We start from the raw sequence: 8,284 nt of genomic DNA, 5'->3' as shown, positions 1-8,284 counted from the left end.
TGAAAGCGGAAGCTCTAGCCTTTAACTCGGTGCGGATGTTGTATGTAATCCATGGCTTCTGGTTGGGATATGTACCTATGGTCACGATGTCGTCGATGCACTTATTGATGAAGCCGGTGACTGAGGTGGTATACTCCTCAATGCCATTGGATGAATCCCGGAACATATTCCAGTCTGTGCAGCAAAACAGTCCTGTAGCTTAGCATCCGCGTCATCTGACCACTTCCGTATTGAGCGAGTCACTGGTGCTTCCTGCTTTATTTTTTTCTTGTAGGCAGGAATCAGGAGGATAGAGTTATGGTCAGATTTGCCAAATGCAGGGTGAGGGAGAGCTTTGTATGCATCTCTGTGTGGGAACTAAAGGTGGTTTAGAGTTTTTTATCCTCAGGTTGCACGTGACATGCTGATAGAAATTAGGTAAAACAGATTTAAGCTTGCCTTCTGGGGTATCCCAGGAGTTCTACCCCGGGGGATGGTAATAGAGGGGAGGTACGTGAGGCAATGTTGGCTCTAAGTGGAGGTAATTAGAGGAAAGTGCCAACCAGCCGTGGAGGCCAAATAAAAGGAGCACGGTGGCACACCGCGAGAGGAAACGGGGAGAGAGACACCAAGCGAGAGGAGAGAAGAAGGACCGAGCCAAACCTCAGTGATTTTCTTTATTATGTTTATTTTATGTCCTAGTAAAGTTGTTTTTGCAGACTAAAACCTCCCTGTCTCTGTGTTAATCTCTGCACGCTCAACCCAACACCCCCACGGTTTACCGCACTGCATTAAAGTCCCCGGCCACTAGGAGCGCCGCTTCTGGGTGAGCATTTTCTTCTTTGCTTATGGCCTTATACAGCTGGTTGAGTGGGTCTTAGTGCCAGTGGGTCTTAGTCCCACCTGGTAAATAGACGGCTACGAATAATATAGATGAGAACTCTCTTGGTAGATAGTGTGGTCTACAGCTTTTCATGAGGTACTCTACCTCAGGCGAGCAATACCTTGAGACTTCTTTAATATTAGACATCGCGCACCAGCAGTTATTGACAAATAGACACACACCCCCACTCCTAGTCTTATCAGACGTAGCTGTTCTGTCCTGCCGATGCATGGAAAATCCCGCCAACTGTATATTATGCATGTCGTTGTTCAGCCACGACTCTGTGAAACATAAGATATTACAGTTTTTAATGTCCCGTTGGTAGGATAGTCTCGAACAGAGACCATTCTGTTTATTTACATTTTTACATTTTAGTCATTTAGCAGACGCTCTTATCCAGAGCGACTTACAGTAGTGAATGCATACATTTCATACATTTTTGGTATTTTTTTATTTTTTTTATTATTATTATTATTTTTATGTTTTGTACTGGCCCCCCGTGGGAATCAAACCCACAACCCTGGCGTTGCACACACCGTGCTCTACCAACTGAGCCACAGGGATCTATTCTCCAGTGATTGCACGTTGGCCAATAGAACAGACGGTAGAGGCGGGTTACCTACTCTCTGACGAATTCTCACAAGGCACCCCGATCTCCAATCTCCGTCCCCTGTATTTCTGTCTTTTCTTCACGCGAATGACAGGGATTTGGGCCTGGTCTCGGGGGAAGCAGTATATCCTTCGCGTCAGAATCATTAAAGAAAAAATCTTTGGCCAGTTCGAGGTGAGTAATCACTGTTCTGATGTCCAGAAGCTCCTTTTTGTCATAAAAGATGGTAGCAGCAACATTATGTACAAAACAAGTTACAAACAATGCGAATAAACAAACAAAATAGCACAGTTGGTTAGGAGCCAATAAAACGTCAGCCATCCTATTATTATTATTATTCGGCGCCATTTTTCATATTGTAACAAACCTTGGTACAGATGTTGGAAACACTGTCAAGACTCAACATATACAAGCACCTTCAAATCAACCTCACAGTGGCGCTACAAAGGGCACATTTTATATATCTTGATCTGTTTGACACAAAAGGATGAAATGTGGCACACATGGTCAAGGATATGTCACTAGCTAATCTATAAAGTATGGTTGAGTTTGGCCACACAGTACATTTTACAGTGTTAAAACAACACTTAAAAGTGTTCATTTTAACACTACCCCGGATAATATATGGTCTCACTCTACAGAGTGTAAAAAGTAATCTGATTATAGTGTTACATTTTATGTGTTAACAAATTAACACTGCCTTACACTTACTAGTGTCACTCAAAAGTTTAACTTGGGGTGAATTAACACTCACAGTGATTTTTCTATTCAACACTAGGGTTAATATAGAGTTAACTCTTTATTAGTGTTAGCGTTTACATTTCTGGTTACTCTGTCCAGTGTAAAAACAATGCTTTCTGGAATTACAAAATAACAACGAATCCAAACAGAACAATTGCATCCATGTCACGAAAAATATTTTATGAAATTAGCCACGTGCTACAATCTGAGCACATACTATAAAAACAAAGGCATTCTGTCATATTAAGAGACGGATTCTGGAATGTCACACTTTAAGTAACAGCCCAGTGAAAATCTTACTTTTAAAAGTTCACATTCTGTTAACTTATACCCAAATAATAACGTTGGCCCTAAAAATTGTCAAAGACTCCAGCCACCCTAGTCATAGACTGTTCTCTCTGCTACCGCACGGCAAGTGGTACCGGAGAGCCAAGTCTAGGACCAAAAGGCTTCTAAACAGCTTCTACCCCCAAGCCATAAGACTCCTGAACAGCTAATCAAACAGCAAGCGGTACCAGAGCACCAAGTCTAGGTCCAAGAGGCTTCTAAACAGCTTCTACCCCCCCCCAAAGCCATAATACCCCTGAACATCTTTAAATGCATCGCATTGGTCATCAAAACAAATACTTTCAAGGGGTGAGCCAACCAATAGAACTTGCTCGTCTTTCACAACAATATCCTTGATTTTGTAAAACAATGGTACGTCGATTATTATTTCGACACATACTATCAAGCCAAGGCGATAGTCAGCACATTTGTGCTTTCGCCATTTCACTGAGAAAACATTTGTGTTTACTGAGACATTCAATCTAGTAGCAATCTCAACCTTCTTTCATATCATTGAGCTGTACCATTGTCCCTGGCTAATCTGTCCTGGTTGAAAGATTCCCATTGATAAGTCATGTGATGTTGGTGCTTTTAGACTAGTGTCATGTTGACATTTTTTGACAACTCTTTTGCTATGTTTTAAAGAAGTTATGTTTTGCTTCATAACGAAGAATCGGCTCAATATTCCTTATACACCGAGGATAATATATCATGAAAATGATGTTTAGGCAAAATATTCCTATTTAGAAAACAAATACTTGAAGAGCCTATGATGCGCATTAATGAAGTGTTTTAGAAAGATAGTCGTACCCTCGTTTATTACAATATTGACGATCTGTAGTAGTAACAGTAGCATCACTCTGAACCAGATCACCGAACATCAATGGCATATTGCGGAGAAGACACCAAGATTGGAAAGCACTTAGGCCCAAAGCATTGCTTTCATCATCCACTTTGACTGCAGGCGGACGATTCCTCCTCTCTGCGTATCCATAGTCAAATCACTGGATTCACAAAGTTAGCTTGTACATTCTGTAATACAAGTTTTACCTCAAACTGTGCAACTCCTCCTAAAATGTTGTGCATAATATCAACAGTTGTCAGCTGTGTTGAAGTCCTGCAGAGGGTTCAATAAACAGGCATATTTCACAACCTATACATGAGGTAGTGTTGGATTTGACTGTATAGTTTGACAATGGTCCGATTGCATGCCTTTTGTTAGCAAAATCACACTTAAGTCATCTTCACAGAACACAGTTTGAAAATCCCTGTTCTCGGCAATGTATACCAAGATTATCTCCAGTAACTTGGACAATACTGCCATGAACATTCTTCCATGGAAGTTACATAACTATTTACAGTTGTCTGACCTACATCCTCTGACGTACACCCTCTGATCTCTGACCTCCACCGGCAGCCTGCAGTCATGCAATAGCTGACACACACAAATCAAGGATGCTCTTGTTGGATATTGGCAAGACATACTGTACAAAAGTTATAGGCATGACATCACATTGACATCCATTCCAGTGTCCAACAGAACAGCATCTTGTTCTCCACGTTTACATGTTTCCTTAAGCCTGAAAAAGTACCAAATACATGACGACAACCACATTTCAGCTTAAGTGTTTTACCAGGGCAAAGGCCACGAAAGTCCAATGAATTGCCTCGCAAGCAAGTTGGGTACTCCCACGACTAGAATGTCAAACAAAAACAAAATCATATTTGAACTCAATTTCTGCTTTAGTGTTGGAATCTAGCTCTAAGCTCTGCAACATGTGGACTCTCCTTAACCTTCCCAATATCTATCTTGTTGTCTGTATGAAAGTGTACATCCTGTTGCAGAATCAGATTGTAAGAGGTTCCTAACACTGTGTCTTGAAGAGCTCATCGAAGGCACCAATAGAGCGCTTGTAGAGTTACATGGCAGAGCTTGTTTGTCCAGGATGATGAAGTAACTATGGATGCTGCTCGCCTCTTGGATCCCATCAACAAGGAAGTACAGTTGACTGCTTTGGGCAATGGTATCAATGTGTTCCCTAACACTGGTTCCTGCCTGAAGACAAAAACAACAAAAGAAACACTACCATTATTTCAAATTCACCAATAGAATAATGGCTTAGATTCAATAAACCGTGACACTAAGTACTCAGATAAGGAGACCAACGCAAACCTTTTTATATATGATGAGATGCTTCTCATCTTGAGAGGCAGACATATTGCCTGGTCTTTTGCAGCCTCGTGATGAAGAGGGAATTAAATGGAGCAAGAGGATGATGCAGGAGAGGACGCTGTCCCGTCCTAAACACAGAAAGATACTGAGCAAGATGTCGTGTAATAGCACAATAGGTAGGAAACTACCGAAGCAGATTCTCCACCTGAATCGATGGAGGCTGTCGATAAACTGATGCTGTTCTCATATTATGCTCATTTTACCTGCAGGATCAGTTTCCTCTTTATTGACAGCACATTCTGCAGCCTGGATCAGCTCATGGATCAACTCTTGGATCAACTCCTGGATCAACTCCTGGATCAACTCCTGAATCAGCTCCTGAATCAGCTCCTGAATCAACTCCTGAATCAGCTCCTGGATCAGCTCCTGAATCAGCTCCTGAATCAACTCCTGGATCAGCTCTTGAATCTGCTCCTGGATCAACTCCTGGATCAGCTCCTGAATCAACTCCTGGATCAGCTCCTGAATCAACTCCTGGATCAGCTCCTGAATCAACTCCTGGATCAACTCCTGGATCAACTCCTGGATCAGCTCCTGAATCAACTCCTGGATCAGCTCCTGGATCAGCTCCTGGATCAACTCCTGGATCAGCTCCTGGATCAACTCCTGGATCAACTCCTGGATCAGCTCCTGAATCAACTCCTGGATCAGCTCCTGAATCAACTCCTGGATCAGCTCCTGAATCAACTCCTGGATCAACTCCTGGATCAACTCCTGGATCAGCTCCTGAATCAACTCCTGGATCAGCTCCTGAATCAACTCCTGGATCAGCTCCTGAATCAACTCCTGGATCAGCTCCTGGATCAACTCCTGGATCCGCTCCTGAATCAAATCCTGGATCAGCTCCTGGATCAACTCCTGGATCAGCTCCTGGATCAACTCCTGGATCAGCTCTTGGATCAGCTCCTGGATCAACTCCTGGATCAGCTCCTGAATCAACTCCTGAATCAGCTCCTGAATCAGCTCCTGAATCAACTCCTGAATCAGCTCCTGGATCAGCTCCTGAATCAACTCCTGGATCAGCTCTTGGATCAGCTCCTGAATCGACTCCTGAATCAGCTCCTGGATCAGCTCCTGGATCAACTCCTGGATCAGCTCCTGGATCAACTCCTGGATCAACTCCTGGATCAGCTCCTGAATCAACTCCTGGATCAGCTCCTGAATCAACTCCTGGATCAACTCCTGAATCAACTCCTGGATCAGCTCCTGAATCAACTCCTGGATCAGCTCCTGAATCAACTCCTGGATCAGCTCCTGAATCAACTCCTGGATCAGCTCCTGAATCAACTCCTGAATCAGCTCCTGGATCAGCTCCTGGATCAACTCCTGGATCAGCTCCTGGATCAGCTCCTGGATCAACTCCTGTATCAGCTCCTGGATCAGCTCCTGGATCAGCTCTTGGATCAGCTCCTGGATCAACTCCTGAATCAACTCCTGTATCAGCTCCTGAATCAACTCCTGGATCAGCTCCTGAATCAACTCCTGGATCAACCCCTGAATCAACTCCTGGATCAACTCCTGGATTAGCTCCTGAATCAACTCCTGGATCAGCTCCTGAATCAACTCCTGGATCAGCTCCTGAATCAACTCCTGGATCAGCTCCTGGATCAACTCCTGGATCAGCTCCTGAATCAACTCCTGGATCAGCTCCTGGATCAACTCCTGGATCAGCTCTTGGATCAGCTCCTGGATCAGCTCCTGAATCAACTCCTGGATCAACTCCTGGATCAGCTCCTGAATCAACTCCTGGATCAGCTCCTGGATCAACTCCTGGATCAACTCCTGGATCAGCTCCTGGATCAACTCCTGGATCAACTCCTGGATCAGCTCCTGGATCAACTCCTGGATCAGCTCAAGGATCAACTCCTGGATCAACTCCTGGATCAGCTCCTGGATCAACTCCTGGTGTTCATCTGTGGAGGCACGGCCACTGCTCCAAACCTGGCTGAAGTGGTCTCTCTCTTACAACACACAGCCTGCTCCTCAATATACAACACAGCCTGCTCCTCAATATACAACACATTCTGCTCCTCAATATACAACACAGCCTCCTCCTCAATATACAACACAGCCTGCTCCTCAATATACAACACAGCCTGCTCCTCAATATACAGCACAGCCTCCTCAATTTACAACACAGCCTGCTCCTCAATATACAGCACAGCCTGCTCCTCAATATACAGCACAGCCTGCTCCTCAATATACAACACAGCCTGCTCCTCAATATACAGCACAGCCTGCTCCTCAATATACAGCACAGCCTGCTCCTCAATATACAACACAGCCTGCTCCTCAATATACAGCACAGCCTGCTCCTCAATATACAACACAGCCTGCTCCTCAATATACAACACACTGTCTGTCTGTCTGTCTGTCTGTCTGTCTGTCTGTCTGTCTGTCTGTCTGTCTGTCTGTCTGTCTGTCTGTCTGTCTGTCTGTCTGTCTGTCTGTCGTAAGGAAGTTGTGGTATGGAAGCATCAGCTCTCCTCTCCTCTCCTCTCCTCTCCTCTCCTCTCCTCTCCTCTCCTCTCCTCTCCTCTCCTCTCCTCTCCTCTCCTCTCCTCTCCTCTCCTCTCACCCTACCACCCCTCTCCTCTCCTCTCCTCTCCTCTCCTCTCCTCTCCTCTCCTCTCCTCTCCTCTCCTCTCCTCTCCTCTCTATCATGTCTGTACAGGTCTCTATGTCAGGCTCTGACTGTTTCAGTTATGAGATCATATGTCATCCAGGTTCACTCACACACAGCCCTCTGATAAGCCCTGCTGCAGCCTGCGAGTGTGTGTGTGTATAGCTGGTTGACCCCACTGGACAGAGGCCTGTCTACCCCCTTCATACCAGGAACCCTGACTGACTGGGGGGGCACCTTTTGAAGTGCCAGTCTTGACCAGCAGGGTCAGGATATGACCCCAATCAGCCTGTAATCTAGATCAACCTGGAAGAATCTGAGCTGGAATGCTATTTTCTGAGGATTATTCCCTATTGGAATTTGGCCTCTATGAACCCTCTCTAAGTCAGAGGTAAAGCAGGTCTTAGCAATTGGTATATGGGTCCCTGAGCCATAAAATATGTTTCAAATGATGAGTCTATTCAACTAATGTTTTGGCGCATGGAAGGATGAAATAGTGACCAGATAATGCAAGAGTATTAAAGCCTGCCCCCCCCTCCAGGAGAGTGGCAGGTTGTTATTTAGCCCCCCCCTCCAGGAGAGTGGCAGGTTGTTATTTAGCCCCCCCCTCCAGGAGAGTGGCAGGTTGTTATTTAGCCCCCCCAGGAGAGTGGCAGGTTGTTATTTAGCCCCCCCTCCAGGAGAGTGGCAGGTTGTTATTTAGCCCCCCCTCCAGGAGAGTGGCAGGTTGTTATTTAGGCCCCCCCTCCAGGAGAGCGGCAGGGTGTTATTTAGGCCCCCTCCCTCCCCTCCAGGAGAGTGGCAGGTTGTTATTTAGCCCCCCCTCCAGGAGAGTGGCAGGTTGTTATCCCCCCTCCAGGAGAGTGGCAGGTTGTTATTTAGGCCCCC

Source organism: Salmo salar, chromosome ssa13 (genome assembly GCF_905237065.1).
Source record: "Salmo salar chromosome ssa13, Ssal_v3.1, whole genome shotgun sequence".
NCBI classification, from domain to species: Eukaryota; Metazoa; Chordata; class Actinopteri; order Salmoniformes; family Salmonidae; genus Salmo; species Salmo salar.
The sequence above is the reverse complement of the archived record's forward strand: the minus strand, read 5'-3'. Positions refer to the sequence as shown.